Genomic DNA, 17286 nt, shown 5'->3' with positions numbered 1-17286 from the left:
ATCCAGCTATAGCGAGAGTAATCATCAACAAAGACAACAAAATATCGAGATCCACCAATACTAGAGACAGAGGAAGGCCCCCAAACATCAGAATGAATAAGGTCAAAGATATCAGTGGATATTGATTCACTAGTATTGAAAGGCAAAGCTGGTTGTTTTCCTAACTGACATGAAACACAATCAAAATTTTCTGTAGACACTGAACTTAACAAACCTCTAGAAGCCAATTGTTGTACTTGAGAGGAAGATGCATGACCAAGTCGAGCATGCTAAAGTGCAAGGGAAGGAGTAGAAGAAACTGCAGTAGCTGCAACAACAGAAACAGGAGCAACAAGTGGAAGACGAAGGTTGTCCACAGGAAACATACGCCCAACTCTAAGACCGGTCCCAAGCTCCTGTCCCGTCCTTGGATCCTGCACAATACACCCAGAATAATCAAAGATAATGCGATAACCTAACTCAGCTAATTGTCCCACAGAAAATAAACTGTAAGAAAGGTCAGGAACATTAAAGACACCAGAAACCGAGAGATTGGAGGTCGAAACGGAACCTATATTATGACCAGACATAGTGGAACCATTTGCTGTGTGAATATTAAGAGGGTGTGGTGCAGGTTTAAGTTCAGAAAATAAGGACGAGTGAGGAGTCATGTGATTGCAACAAGTAGAATCCATAAGCCAAGAGGAAGGAGACATACCAGATAAAGCTGAGAGAGAAGAGGAATAAGATGCATTACCAACCATACGAATGACATTGGCGATGATATTTTTAAGGTCATCTGTGGACATGGTGAAAGTGCGTCCTGAAGACTTAGACTGTGCAGAGATGGGAGCCATTGGTTGGACACTCTTAGTGTTAGCAACAGTAGCAGTGGAAATTGACACAGCTGATTTGTTGCGATGATAGCAAGTCTCAATATTGTGGCCAAAACGTTTGCTGGATTGTTAGCGACGATTATTGCAACAAGAAGAAGACCTGTCCTTATTTTTCATTTGGAAGCAAAATATGCAGAAATGGACTGCAAAAATGAAATCTACGCGAAAAACTGGGTAAAGAGCACCTGGACTGCAAAAAGTCAACCCCGAGAAAAGTCAACGGTCAAAGTCAAAGTCAAGGGTCAACCACTATGATGACGTCAGCAGGATGACGTAAGCTGAAGACCTCAGCTAGGGCTGATGTGGATGATGATGTCATCGATGACGTCAGCAGGTGCACAGCGGCGCGTGTAGCACGTGAGGCGCGTGAATCAATCTCGCCGAATCTTTGGTCAGCGCATGATAGCGCGTGGGGATTCTGATCAGGCCGATTTTTCTCCGGTTATGTAGATCGGAGAAAGACGATTCCGATGAAAGCAGTGGTGAGTTGATCGGAGCAACACTGGTGGCGCGTGAGGCACGTGGACAAGCTGCGGAATCTTTGACCGGCGCGTGGGAGCGCGTGAATAGTCAGCTGGTGGTGATTCTGGTGGCTTTGTGTAGATCGATTGAAGATCTACCCGATAATAGGTCTTATGTCTTAATCGGAGATCCGGTGTGGAAGATCCGACGGAAGCAGTGATCTTGGTGGCGGTGATCGAGCTTCTGGCGGTGAAGATTCAACCTTTGCACCTCTGACAACGATGGAACAGTCAGGAGAGGGCACGGAAAAGGTTTACTGACCGATGAAGTCGAGGCAGCGGAAAATACCAACGAAGACAGGACTGCAAGACACAAGAAAATTAAAGTAATGGCTCTGATACCATGTTAGAAATACTGAATGATTATATTGTATTTCTCAAGTAATAGAATATACATAAGTGTCTTTATATAGAAGGCAGTGTGCAGTACAAGTAAGTGTGCTATACAAGTAAACAAGGTGGGCCTAAAGCCCACATACCCTAATACACATTAACAGATATCATCCCCACGCTTGCAGAGGGCAAACAGTCAAACAGTGAAAAGGTTCTATAAGGCGATTTGGACAATTGCTTGGGATTGCCAAATGGAAGTTTTACACTTTTATATAGAAGATGGGATTGGTACTTATTTTTGGCAGGATATAGACAATTGGGGAAATGTTGTTTGGGGAAGTATATAGGCAAAATTTGCCAAATAGCATGATTTTAGAAAAAAATTAGGAAAGCAGCACACCGACGAAACTATTTTGTAAGTTAAGCTGTTTTTGGAACTCGAGTTTGGGCTGGAACTCGAGTTTGACAAACTCGAGTTTAGACTGGAACTCAAGTTTGACAAACTCGAGTTCCAATCAATATTGCTGCATACTGCTTGGAACTCGAGTTTGTCAAACTCAAGTTCTAGTTCAAACTCGAGTTTCAAAAATAGTCTAACTTACAAATTAGTTTCAAACGCATGCTATACACCAACAAATTTTCTAAAAGACTACTGTTCAGCAAATTTTGAGGAGGTATATATGTATTAATGGTGTTGCAATCTTCACATGTGACGTGTTCTTTTCTCTTGGGTTTTGATTTTTTTTTTTTTTTAATTTCTTTACTCCATTATGTACTCTCTGTGTGTGTTTTTATTTTATTTTTTTTTTTTTTGTTATGAGGTTTCTAGAAAATGGAGAATTTGATTCAAGTAATAAAAATTAAAATCTTGGTAAATAAAAAACTAACCTCAAATGATAGTTTTTAGCCTTTATTAGGTGTGCTCACTAGTCACTACCATTGTGATTGGTGTTATGGTTGAAACTCCTCAGTGGAGTGCTTATCGTTGAAACTCCTTAGTGCAGTAGCCAAACTCCTCTTTGTAAAACACACACAATATCTAAAATAATAATGACACAAAAGTCATGGGTTCAATTTCAAGAAAATAAGAATGAATCTCAGTCATATTATTTTGAATCAAAGTTTATTGAATAGATTAAAACCAATGGATCATTCCCAATTTTCTGTCAAACCTGTGGAAGTCATTATTTTTTTCAACTTTTGACCAAGTGAAAACCAAAGGTTCTTGAAAGTAAAAAGTGTTGAGACACTGCCAAATTGCTACCTTTTCTTTAAATTGTACAGTAAGGTTGCGTTTGGAATAGTTTATATTGGGTAGCTTCTTTTATTATTTAGTGTATTTTTACTATTATTCATGAGTCTTATTACACTTTTTAATACTATTTATAGGTCTCACTATACTATTTCAGTTAATTTTTAACTTTATTTGCAGTACTTTCAGCAAAAAGTTCTTCATTTCCTAAATAATCTGTTCCCAAACGGACCCTAAGTAAATACCATTTGGATGCCACTTCTATTCTTGTCCTATATTTGAATTGGTCATGTACTTCTATTCTTGTCCTATATATGGATTGGTCGTGTAGGAAAAAGTGAAAAGTACTTCATTTATTTTAATGTTATAAGAGGTATTGTGTTCCAATTAACTTAATTGGTAAAAAAAATTGTCGTTGAATAAAAGATTTAGGTATAGAACCCCATCTACAATCTATTACTTGATATGTGCATGCACGTATTATTACAACTAGTCGCTAACCCGTCCGATGCACCGGAAAATTCCAAAAGAGAGAACTCCAACACTTACGCTTACTTGATACACAATCTAGAAATTGTCCTACAGGATATATGTCCCACCTATTTTACAAAGAGCATGAATTTGTTCTAACACATCCGGAATCTCCTTCAAGCATGGTTCCTACAACCCAATTGATGCCAGCAACTGAGTTGGCAAACTCCACAATCAAATCCCCGATCCACAATTCATGACAGGAGTGTAACACTCAATAGAGCATGGCAGCCATCCACAATGGATTTCCTTGGCAATGAATTAATTATGGACTATAACAGGAGAACCATGACTATCTCTAAATATAATGCCCAAACCTACATAATAGATGGCTTTGAAAAAAGGCCAGTGCCATGTCTAGTTTTGAGATGAGGGAAACATGAGCTGCAATTGTTGGGCCTACTTAATATTTTAGCTTATGTTTTTGAGCAAAGTAAAGTTTAAAGATATTTTGGGTTGGTAAGCAAATAAAGTTATTTTGGTATACATGGGATAAGAATAAGTTGTCATCAGGAAAAAAAGAGTATTATTATTGTATTTATCCTCATTTGTGAGTATTAAATATTTATCCTTATCAATTCTTTTTAAATGGTTCAACAATCTTTTCTTGCTTAAGGCCACATTTTGTCTTTCCTTGACTGGCTCTTCATTCACCTCCTTAAAGAGAAGTTCTAATTTCATACAACATTGGAAATTTCAAGTAGAAAAGTAGCAAGCGTATCTTTGGAAGTCTATATTCAATATCTAAAAAGGCTAGTGTTCATTGATCTTTAAAATAGAATTACAAAACCTTATAAGAAAAACATATTAGTCTAACAACAAATGACAATGTACACTTCAATGCAATGTGCATTTCTTGTATGGCCAAAATAAAATAAACAAACAGCTACTCAAAAACAAAGCAGGATTGCAATAGCATATTTGCTACACACTTTTTTTTTTTGGCACAAAGCCATAATTGAGACATGCTTTTTTGTTTGGATAAAATTGCCCACCTATAATTTAAATACATACAATATCATAAGCCCTCTGTTTGTTCTTTGTATGGTACTTTAATTATTAAAAGAAATACATAATTTTTCATTGGTGAATATATGCAATACCTACAATGTAACAACTATTTCAATAACAAAGTATGAAATAATTTTTTAAAAGAAACATACACACACAAGCTCCAACTGACAACTAACTTGTCAAACCCTAAAAACATTTATGACCCATTTTCTAAAAACATTCATGCATTTAACGTCAACAACCAAACAGCTCCAACTCTCAATAATCATGACCAACCACAGCCTACCAAATTTGGAAAAAAGAAACCATTTTCCCATATACTTTTTTCATGAGAAACAAAGAAAAGAAAAGTTGTGATCTCTCTCCATAATTTGCTCTTCGATTTGTTATACCAATGACATATATTCAAGCAAAGACAATGTCTTGAGGGATCAAATAGTATTTGTGACACCAAGTGGGTAGAGATTGTTTATGACATTGTCATTTACAGACATAGTTTTGAAACTCGGACCATTCAAAGAACCATAAAAGGGAGAGATTTAAGGTTTTTAAAGTCGAGCTAAGGTCGAACCATAATGACATCATAATTAATTTAATAATTATTTAAAAATAAATAAATATATTAAATTAGTAAAAATATAAAAAATTGACTAAAATAATTCAAATAAATATAAGTATCTATATTTCAAATGTTTTTTTTTTTATATATCATAACTTTCATAAGACAAATAAGTAATATTAAATCAAAAGCAAACATAAATAAATATTGAGTATCTCAATCAATGGATATATATATATATATATATATATATATATGAAATTAATAACTTAAACTTTTTGTTAGGGTTTAATATTTTACTACTTTTTATGCAAGAATTTATTTAAATTATCTTACATCATGTCTAGCCCATTTAATTACCCAATATTATTTTATTATGCCCAATCCCATTAATCACTTATCAAATTAAAAAAAAAAAATACAAAAACTGAAGAGGGGCGGACATTGGTTTGTCCGCCCATTAAAAAACCAATTAAGTAAAAACAATCCAATGCAATTTACAAAAGAAATAAGTGGTTGAATGGGTCGCACAACCATTACGTCTTCTGCAACAGCCAAAACCTTCACCATGATAGTAAAGCAAAGACGACCTGTAGAAATGGAGAAAATGCAGCGAGAGCGAGAGAGACAGAGACAATCTCATGGTTTGATAGCATCTCATGGCGGTTGAAGCTTCAACAATGGCTGTAAGTACGCAAAATTATATATATATATATATATATATATCTGATTTGAACCTGTGAGAACCGAATCACAGATTGTTCAAGCACTTCTTTAACGTTGACAATGTTTTGGTTTGGAGGTTGAAGGGCTTTGATTCTAAAAGCTTTTGTTTTTGTTTTTGTTTTTTTTGTTTGTTTGTTTTGTTTTTGTTTTGGTATGTTTGTTTGCTGAGAACCCCACAACAAATATCCATGGCTTTAAATATGATAATTTCGTGGGCGCTTATTAGTGGGAAGGGTTGGATTCTGCATTGGTATAGGTTAGGCTGATAGGCTCTTTATCTATGGAGGCAAAGAGATTGCAGATATATATAGAAAAATAAAGCAGTGGGTGTTTTATTTCCAATAAGCAACAATTGAACGTTTTGAAAAACCTCTTGATCGGGAATAGGAAGAATCGCCATTAATCAAGAGACAGATTTGAAGGAGGTCTGAATTAATGCTCAATTAGTTGAAAGAATAGCAAAATGTTAATTATAAAAGGAAGAGATAATGCGTACCTAGGAGATGAACAGGTATGAAGAAGTGATTTTTTTAGCAAAGTGGCAATTGAACAGGTACGAAGAAGTGATTCAGAGGAGATGAAGAGACCAAGGAGGGAAGAGAGAGAGTTTGGCGTTAGAAAGGTGAAATTCTGAAGTTTAGAAAGTGTGAAAGACAAGAAGAGCAAAAGGAGGAGGGGAGACACAGGTATTAGCATTAAAGACAACATTAACAACATTAACATAAGATTGGGCTTTATGGTGCAAAGTTGGAAATCATTTCTTTTTAGTAGTATTTTAAAATTATGAGAAATATTTAGAAAAAGTATTTTTAAATTATGGGAAAATTTTAGAAAAAATAAGGGAAATGACATGGTTGCTGATATGGCTCAACTGGAGCGTAGCAACATTAAATGCTACGCTTCAGCTTTTAGTAATATATTGATTGATGATGATCTCATTATTATTATTATTATTTTGTAATTTGAACTAATTTAATGAAAAGTAATGCATTTCATAATCATATTTATTACAAAATAATTTTTTATTATTGTAGAATTGTTTTATTTAAAATTTAAAATCTTAATTCTACCATAGTTGGTTGACTAATTTTTACATCTCTAAGTCAATTAAACACGTTTTGCATGCTACATGTAAACCTTCTTTTCCATAAGGGTTGAAATAATGTGTGTAATATTTTTTTTCTATGGAAGTAAATCACAAGGCAACATAGAAGGTTAGCATAGACAAGCTAGATAAGGATAAAGGAATAGCATGTGGAAGCTTCAACAAATGCACTAAACAAATGATTCATCAAACCCCCTAATGCTCTGACTTTAATCAAAATCAATTCCTGTCTTCAAAATCTACAGAATCATAAGCTAAGTTCTGATACCATAACTGTCACACCGCAAACTCAAAAGGGTTCAAAGCATGAGAAATACAACCCAAAAGTACCTGTAGATTTTATTTTTCTTTTGACAATTAAATCCAAATAATTCATATCAAATACCAACATCAAGAATTTTATAATAATTTCATTAAAGATACTACCAAAATAAGTTAAAACTCTATGCAATAATTACAATAACCATTAGCCACAAAAGAATGAAGATCTGAATAAATACAATTACATAAAATCCATTCTCAAGAATTTTACAAAAAATGCTTATCTTTTTCATGCTAACAAATCATGCATTTCCCCATATGCATTACCAAATATGATGCACTTTTCATAAATAGTCATATATAATAGCGTCACAACACAATACTTGTTAAGAAAGCATAATCCCACAAATAATTTTCTATTTGACCTAAAAACAACATTTATGCAACATGGTTATTTTTCAAAAATCTCATTAAAAACTACTTATCTTGCAACCCACAAAAGCCTAATGCCAACTCCAAAGAAAATTAGCTTGAACCTAAACAATACCAAACAAACCTATCACAATAAGCATAAAGCTTGAAATTGTATCTAGCTACAAATTAGGAATTGCCAAATAAGCACTTAATTAGGCAAGCCTAGTATTTAGCCTCACAAATAATGTATTTCACATCCAAGGTTTCTCAATAATATAAAATACACCTCATAGACTCCAATTTATACTCATAAATCATTTAAGGTATTATCTCTAACACCAAAACCTCAACACTTAATAAGTAGTTCCCACAAGATTTATATAATATCAAGAAACCCATGACACCAAAATCATAATATTCTCCGAGACAAACAGTTAGAATCTTTAACTAGCTCCAATTAATCAATAAAAATTATATTCACCATCTATTTCATATTAAAAAGCCAAAACCCCCAAATCTTCACCACTTAGATAGCCACCATTGTAAAAACTATAAACTCACTCATCAAATAATTCCACCAACACAAAACCCATACATATAAACACATGAATATCACTTTCAAAACTCATAAATCACATGGGTATCATTATCTAAGTTTAGATTAAAAAAACCTCTAGCAAAAAAGCATATAAACCCACCAAAAAGATTAAAAAATTTACCTCAAATAAAATAAATTATATGAAGGTGCTTAGAGGTTATTAAAGATTTTCCGGTGATCTTGCCGGAAAAATGATGGTGGAGATGGTGGTGAAAGAGGTACACCGGTTGGAAATGATGAGAGAGTGATAGAGGAATGTTTGCTGTGCCTGTGAGAAAATGAAAAAGAAAAAGAAAGTAAATGAGTGATAGCTGGCCAAAGAGAGTGAGGGATACTTGTGAGAAATGAGAATGAGTGGTGGGGTATAAAGGGGTAGGTGGGGCACGTGAGACACCAAAAAATCTGACTTGCTTCCTTTTTCTTTTTCTTTTTCTTTTTTTCGTTTTGTCTGGGGCGTTACACTTCTAATAAAATTTTGGGAGCTGCTTGAAATTACTAAACTGGAACAAGAACTGTATGATAGTATTAAGTTCAAAAGAATTGTGCAGTATGTTAGTTGCTTCAGTTTTTTCCTTTGAATCATCTTCCATACTGATTATCACAAGATAAAAAAATTGAATTGACTTATCCCATACCTAAAACTCTTTCTAGGCATTGCAGCTGCTTTCATTGCCATTCCATCACACCCGTGGTTGTAATCCTCACTTTTGGATTAGAGTAGGACTTTCCTCTTCCGAATAGCAGCAACAAGAACGCGTGCTAAATCTATGAACAGGCTCTCTTGCAACTTTTCTTGAAAATAAAAACGTTTTCCAAGCAAGAGCATGGCTAACCCAATAATGATCGCAACAACACAACCCAAACCCCAATCCCCAACTTACGCTATCCTCAATATAGACAATGGTTGTGGCACTTATTAAAGCAGTAACGTAGACAACGAAGAAGTACCAGTTGAAGAAAACTCCTTGATCCTCAGGTTTATCAAATTGGTTTGCACCCATTGTTGCCACAGTATAAAATGTTCCTGCCACCCCTATAGATGTGACGTAGGAGAAGTTAAAATTTTATTTTTGTAATTATTTAATTTTGATATTTTTATGTGATTTTCGTTATTTTAAGTTTGAGTTTATTATTGATTCTCAGAAGAAAAAAAATAAAGGTTTGAGTTTATTATTTCCTTATTTTTAGGTGTTTTGAGCATCACCATCAGGTCTCTTATTAAAAATGTCATTTTAACACACCAAAGACCTACTTTATTATTTTAACACACCATTTTACAATTCACCATTTATCATATCTTTTATTCTTGGATTCTAAACATTAAAATAATATATCCCCATATTAAAACAATATTTAACTAAAATTGCCACCAAATCCACAGCACCACACCACTGCCCACAACCACAAATCTCAAACCCATCGACACCATCCCAAATCTCAAATCCACAACACCATCCCAAATCTCACACCCACAACTTGATTGAGAAAGGTCGGCGACGAGTTGTGGAGAACAAGGCAGCGAGATCAGCATGGCATGAAGGACTACGCATCGAGGTCGGCGACGAGTTGTGGAGAAAGAGGCGGCGAGATCGGTGGCAACAGCAGTGGAGGACGACACAGCTTCAAACTACAATATGGTTCTGATCTGGGTTTGGTCGGACCCATCAGCACCACAACCCACCTCCAAAACCAACAAAAATCCAAACCCATCGGAACCACCCAATACCAAAATCACAACTAACTCCACCACTCAAACCCAAAACTCAACCAACAACCCGCCAAAAACCCCAACCCAACTGACCCATCTACTGTCTTAACCAATCACGACCCAATCCATAGCTCTGCCGCTCGATAAAGAGAGAAGAAAGAAGTTTATTTGGATTTGATTTAAGGTGCAAAGAGAGAGAAAGACGTTTGAGGTTAAGGTTGAAGGAAGAGTTGGGAATCTGATCTGAAGAGGAAAGAGGCAGAGAAAGAACACCGATTGGGAGAGAGAGACAGATTGTGAGAAGAGAGAGAAAAAAATCAATTAAAGAAGTGAGAGGAGAGAGAAAAGTATAATAAAAAATCATTTTTTGGGTTTGGCATTTGTGTCCATACCGTTCCAAATTCGGAACGGTACAGACACAAATGCCAAATATTTGGCACATTTGAAACACCTGTTGTGAGGTGTTTTTTGGTGTTTGGTGTGCCACATGCCAAATATATGGCATTTGGCACACCTGATGGTGATGCTCTAATGCTTTTTAGGTCAAATTTGGTTCCTATTATGGTTAAGTATTAATTAGGACTTATTTTAAAATATATTTTCTTGTTTGTCAAGTTTTACAAAGCCCTTAAATAGGCCTCTAAGTCTGTCAAGTTTTTATTATTGATATATATAAAAATTCAAAATTTTGTCTATTATTTTCTGGTGGATTCCAGACCCTTTTCTCCTTGTAAATTAAAGGACTCTTATGGATTCAATGAACCCTCGTAGATTCAAGGTTATTTTCAAAAGCAAACGTATTTTGTTTCTTATTTTCTAGAAGTAGACGTGTTCTACTTCTTGACGCTTCTATATCCCACATAAATTGGTATCAAAATCTTGACTTATCCTGGTCTGGTGGCTAACATATAAGACGATAGCAATTCCAATGATAAAAAACTTAGCAAGTATTACGTGACATACAGCTAGCACTCACAAATATCTTTGCTAGGATGCCGTCGTTGGAGCATGAACTTAGTGGGTATGCCTTACGTTGGTGGGAACGAATACAATCTAATAGGATTAGACAAGGTAAAGACAAAATTCGTTCATGGCCAAGGATGAAAAAGATGATTGCTATCAACTCCTATCCTTTGGATTATGAAGAACTTTTGTCGTATACAAAATAAGATTATTACTGGCCAAGAAGTTCATACTTGAATTATTTTGAAGAGCCAAATATTCCACCATTAAAGGAAGAATTTATGTTGAAGAAAATATTGTTCTTGAAGATTATATAGAAGTCAAAGAACAAAATATAGAGATTTTTGAAGAAATTAATGAAGGCCTTATTATGGAAGTAGATCGTAAAATCAAAATTATTGTAGAGGAAAATAATGAATATCCTATTATAGAGAAAAATCTTGAAGTCAAGATGGGAGAGACCATTGAGAAAAAAATTGAAGAGGAAAGTTTTAAGGATCTCAATGAAATCAAATCATATGATTGTCAATCTCAAGATCCTTTTATTTTGGTGGTAAGCGATATACCAAAATTTATTAATTTTATTGGGGTTGATAGAATTGAATCAATTGTCAATCCTTATTTGGTAAATCTCTACAATTACACAAAGACCAAGGAAAAAGAAATTCAAGTTGATTTGTTTATTCCATTGATGAGTTTCAAGTATAGAAAGAAGATCAAGAGACTTAAGCATTCAAAGTATTTGTTTATTTGGAGCGAAAGATTTCAAATTTCAAGGATGAACTCAAGGACTAGTTTGTTTCAAGTGAAGGGGTCTGATGTAGGATGGAAGCTATAATTTAAATTTTGTAATTTATTAATTTTGGTATGTCATTTGTAAGTTTCGTTATTTTAAGTTTAGGTTTATGATTTCCTTATTTTTAGGTGCTTTTAATACTTTTTAGGTCAAATTTGGTTTCTATTATGGTTAGGTATTAATTAGGACTTATTTTAGAATATATTTTCTTATCTATCAAGTTTTACGGAGCCCTTAAATAGGCCTCTAAGTCTGTAAACGTTTTTTTTAGTATTATTGATATTAATAAAAATTCAAACATTTGTCTATTATTTTCTAGTGGATTCCAAACCCCTTTCTCCTTGTGGATTTAAGGATCCCTAGTGGATTTAAGATTATTTTCAGAAGCAAACGTGTTTTGTTTCTTGTTTTCTATAAGTAGACATATTCTGCTTCTTGATGCTTCCGCATCCCGCATCAAGATGCTAGAGCTATACCTACGTATAGGACTAAGTATTGGACTTTTGATGGGGTTATGCATAAGCTTGATTCAATTTCACATGGTTGAGGCCTCAAGGAGTCGAGCAATGCAATTAAGGCTAAAAGACCTGTGCCCTGCAATTGTAAATGGAGATTAAAATTTTAGAAAATAATAACTTACTTGATCCCTATGAAGGTTATGTATCAAGTGCTTCACCCATAGATAATCAAGTAACGGAATAAATTGGAAACAAAATATTATCCTAAAACAACCATTCCAACCAAACAGATTATAGAATTCCAAATCTTCATTTCAAATTCCAAACTAATATGTCAACAGAAAATCATGAGTATATACAAGACATGAGTATATACACAACATACAAATAGAATAACAAGGGAAAGTGATGATCTTGGAGTCTTGATTCTATCTTGAATCAAGGTTAATTGATATTTCTTTTATTCAAATCATAATAACCCTAAACATATGGACATCATAATATTGATAATGAGGGGGATTAGAAAACGAATGAGGGCAGAAAGGGAATTATGTGATCGAAATGAACTAGGGCCATGCACCGATCTCACTACCTCACTAGATGGGCCAATCCAAAAAAAAACTCTTGAAAGGTGGACCGAAAGGTCAAAGTAGTCTCAATCATATCTCAGTCATATTTATTGCTTACACAACCATCCACTTAGCATTATATGTGATGTGGCATGTCCCCCCAACAAAAGTCTCAATCACCATCTAGAAACACATCCCAACCCAACTAGACAAGCAAAATCATGTCACATCTGCCAAAAGCATTAAATGTAGGTAATGATGGGATAGGAAATCTAGAAGCATGCTAATTGCAGGCATACATACCTATTTTTTACATCAACAGGGAGGTATGAAATTCTTGTCATCAAAAAATTATTTTCTGAAAGCTTTTCTCTTCCATACTCACTAACTTTACCATTGGGGTGCTCATTGCCACTCTTTCAAGAGTTGTCATGCCCTTCATATGCAGGTGTTTGCTAGAGTAACTTGCCTAAGTGAGAGCTTCCATCAACTACCCTACTTAATCTTATCCCATCTACATATAGATATGCTATAATACTCCCCCACCCCTTTATTCAAACTCAAGGTAACCCTAAAATGGCCAATTTGAGTTTGAAAATAAGTTCCCAAATATGGTAGATAAATGAGATTTGTTAAACACATTAGCAAGTTGATCTTAAGATGAAACAAATTGCAAATAAAGGCTACCCTACGGAAGATGATGACTGATAAAATGGCAATTTATCTCAATATGTGGCATTTTCATGAAAAATATAGTTGTGAGCAATGTGGATATCACTCCAATTATCACAGTTGATAGGAGAATTAGAGGTTTGAGAGGCACCCATATCAGTCATGAGCCATCCAAGGCATAGAAATTCAGAAAGAGTGTCTGCAAGAGCTTGATACTTTGCATCTATGCTGAAATGGGCGATAATAAATTATTTCTTAATTTGTCCAAGAAATAAGAGAGGTTTCAACCAAGAAATAGCTGCCAATAGTGGAATGGAAATCTATAAGATCACAAGTACAGTCTACATCAGAGTAATCACATGTAACGTATTGAGAACACTATTCCTTAAGACATAATCCATAATTTTAACCCAAAAAACCCCAAAAATATCCCCTTAAGATAGATTAAATGGGAATTGATTATTCAGAGTATCAGCCATGATCATTTAAGTGATATTCGACGGAACTTAATTCTAGAAAAATGTAAAAATAATTAAAAGATTAAATTTGGGATTCAATGACCTAAGATATAGTGCCAATAAAGTGGCAATAAACCAACTTTATTTCACTAAATATATTGAAAGTTGAATGCAGTAATTCCTCATGTAATTAAACAGAACCTAGGGTGTAATTATATTTTTATAGTGGAATAAAATATAATTAATGTTAACTTTAGGCTGGTTATTTGATAACCAAAGCCCAAGACCCAATAGAGCCAAGTTTTAATTTTTCCCTTTAGCCTCAACTCAAGTTACCTATATAAAACCCCTTAAGTGGCCAGCCACATTTATTCCAATAGTTAGAATACATGTTTGTTGTAGAGAGAAACCCTAATGAGAGTGGTGGCTAACACTAGAGGAGGAGAAATTAGATACGCTAGGAGTGGCTAAAGAAGGATCACCTACGAAGCTGGCATCCCTAACAATGTCATATGAGACCTCAGGAAAGAATGCAATAGAAGGATTAGTGAATATAAGTGACAGATTGAAGGAAGTCACGGAAAAGCATGAAATCCCAAAACTCCATATGACAATCAACACAAAGAAGTTTGGTTTTGGGATCATGATAATGACATTCCTTTTGAGTAATGTCATAATCAAGAACAATATAATCAAAAACGAGGCTCAAGAATATTGATACTTCCATGTGGAGGAAGGGTGACAGAACAATCACAACCAAATATATATTTATATATGAAGAGAAAAATAGTCAAGAACTCTACCATTTACAATTGCAAACAGGGTTTTTCAATGAACAATGGGAATGGAATGTAACTAATAATGTAAACAACAGTAAGAGCAACATCACCTTAAAGTCAATCAGTAATAAAGGCAAAGATGAGAAGGGCTTGTATAGTATCTCAAATATATATGCCAGTGTTTTCATTTTGAATGTCCATTCTATTTGGACGTGTAGGTGACAAGAACGGTGGAAAAGTTCGCCGTTTTGGTTCAAAAAATAAATGAAAGTTTTGTCATTATCTTTCATGGCATTGTTTGAACAAAAATATTGATGATCCAAGATGTTAAAGATATATTAACCCATTAGCATAGGCCCAAACCTAATTCTACTTTGTGTACAAGCCAAGTCTCCTACTTGTACTAGAAATCTATTAGTCTAAGGTTTAGTTTACTATATACACATGTTATGGTTCATTGTAACACAGGATTTGTACTACACTCTAATATATTATTGATGTAACCCTTTTGGGTTTCCTCCGTGGATATTAGGAATGGCAACGGGTCGGGTTCGGGCCGGGTTTTTCATACCCGGACCCGACCCGCGGGGCAAGGCCCGTAACCCGAACCCGGCCCGTTTAGAGTACCGGGTTTTTTTCCGGGGCCCAGACCCGCCCCAACCGGGCCCCGTTTAGGAATTGGGCCCAATTCGTGGCCCAATAAAAAAAATTAAGCCCAAATTTATTTTTGCCTACATTAAGCCTGCATTTTTGGGCCCAATCAAAAAAAAAAATTTAAGCCCAAATTTATTTTTGCCTACATTAAGCCTGCATATTCTAATTCAATTCAAGCCTAAATAATATGGCCCAAATGCCAATAAATAACATGGCTCAAATGCCAAATCATAAGCTACTAATAATAAATCAATAAATCACCAGTTAATTATAAATCAATAAACCAATAAACTATAACTAATATCATAATCATAATCACTAGCTAAACATAAAAATAAAATAAATCCAACAAGTCTAAGAAATAAGTATCAAAAGTCTAACGAGTCCAAGAAATTAAAAAGCTACAAAATAAATCCCACAAGGCCACAAGTTTAGAATAATTATATACCAACAAATTAATTCAACAAGTCCAAGAAATTAAAAAAACTACTAAATTAATACAAAATATTTAATCTTCATCAATTGTGATGCAACTCCCATCAATTGTGGCACAACTCCCATCATCTTCATTTGGCTCCCCATCATTAAGAATGGATTGAAATGTACTATCTCCAGGTATAATTGAAGAACCTACAACAACAATGAATTAAAAAATGTAATAAATCTCATCAAATTGATGCAACCTTGGTCACCACACGGTGATCCAATTGTCTACCCAAAGCACCACAGTTTCTCTTGTCCAGTTGCAAGTTCTAACTTTCTATACTTACCAAGTTTCTCAGCAACTTGGGGAAAGAAATGTTCACCCAATGGTAATTCAAGTAGCATGGTATCAAAAGTTTCAATGCAATCTAAAGCATCACTATAACAGCCACGGAAAACAGAGCAAGCTCAACTATTACAAATCCATGAAATCAAATACACGCAATTTGCATAAACAAAGCAATAATCAACACCAACTGCCGCAACCTCTCCAAAGCATAATAATAAGAATGACACATCAGTTCTGATCCAAAGGAACCAAAACCACAAACTAAATATTTGATTCTATTTTTTTGGATAATTCAACATTTGCTTTACTAAATCAAAAATCACAAGTTAATCCAAAGCAACAAAATATTCAATAGCAATGTCCATAATAACATTTTTTAAATGTTTAAACTAAAATTAGCAAGATTAAACAGAAACCATTAATTTCCATTAGTGCAAATGACTACACTACAAAACATTCATGGCTTCAAATGCTGCCTCAACTGCGTTCAAACAAGACCATAACATAGACCAAGGTTGTTGAAACGTAGGGCTGATCATATCAATATCATACACAACAAACACATTATGGAAATTACAAAATGCAAACACAATTCGAAGCAAAATAGAAGAGGAAAAAAGAAATAATTTGAATAGAAAGAAAGGAAATAGAGCGGCATTGTTGTGTGGAAGGACGAACCTTCTTGCAGGTGATTGCTTCAAATCCTGATCGGCGATCTTGAAGTAGGTGATGAAACCGAAAGTCCTGATCGGCGATCTTGAAGCAGGCGACGACGTTTCAGAGACGCCGACGGTACCAGAGACGCGAACGGCTGCCGGAGCCGGAGGCTTGTGAGGGTCGGACTGAGGGACTGAGGTACTAAGGGACGGAGTGTGGGAGTGAGGGTTGTGAGGGTCGGACTGAGGGACGGAGGCTTGTGAGGGTCGGACTGAGGGACGGAGTGTGGTGTGGGACGGCGGCGTAAGGGTGTGGGAGTGAGGGTGATGGACTGTCGGACTGAGTAGGGAGGGAGGCTACTGAGTGTGGGAGTGAAAGAGTGAAGAACGTTAGGGTTAGGGTTAGATTAAGGTGTATATATATATATATGGGGGGTAGTTTTGTAATTTTAGGTTCCGGGTTTTTACACGGGTCGGGTTTCGGGCCGGGTTTCGGGTCAGGTCTCGGGTTTTTAATTAAAACCCGGACCCGACCCGGACCCGCTTCGGATTTTTTTTTGAAAACCCATACCCGACCCTATTTCTAATCGGACCGGGTAAAATCCGGCCCAT

At 35.1% G+C, this 17286-nt stretch overlaps 1 long non-coding RNA gene across 1 annotated transcript; it reads right to left on the bottom strand.

Moving 5' to 3' along the window:
* Positions 1-15544: 15544 nt before the first annotated feature.
* Positions 15545-17068, bottom strand: LOC126733065 (uncharacterized). The gene is made up of 2 exons (XR_007659613.1): positions 16697-17068; positions 15545-15876 (listed from the first exon to the last, which is right to left on the bottom strand). It is a non-coding gene; the product is annotated as an uncharacterized LOC126733065 (long non-coding RNA).
* Between the last annotated feature and the right edge of the window lie 218 nt (positions 17069-17286).

The sequence above is a fragment of the Quercus robur genome, chromosome 1 (assembly GCF_932294415.1).
Source record: "Quercus robur chromosome 1, dhQueRobu3.1, whole genome shotgun sequence".
Classification (NCBI taxonomy): domain Eukaryota; kingdom Viridiplantae; phylum Streptophyta; class Magnoliopsida; order Fagales; family Fagaceae; genus Quercus; species Quercus robur.
The sequence above is the reverse complement of the archived record's forward strand: the minus strand, read 5'-3'. Positions and strand labels throughout refer to the sequence as shown.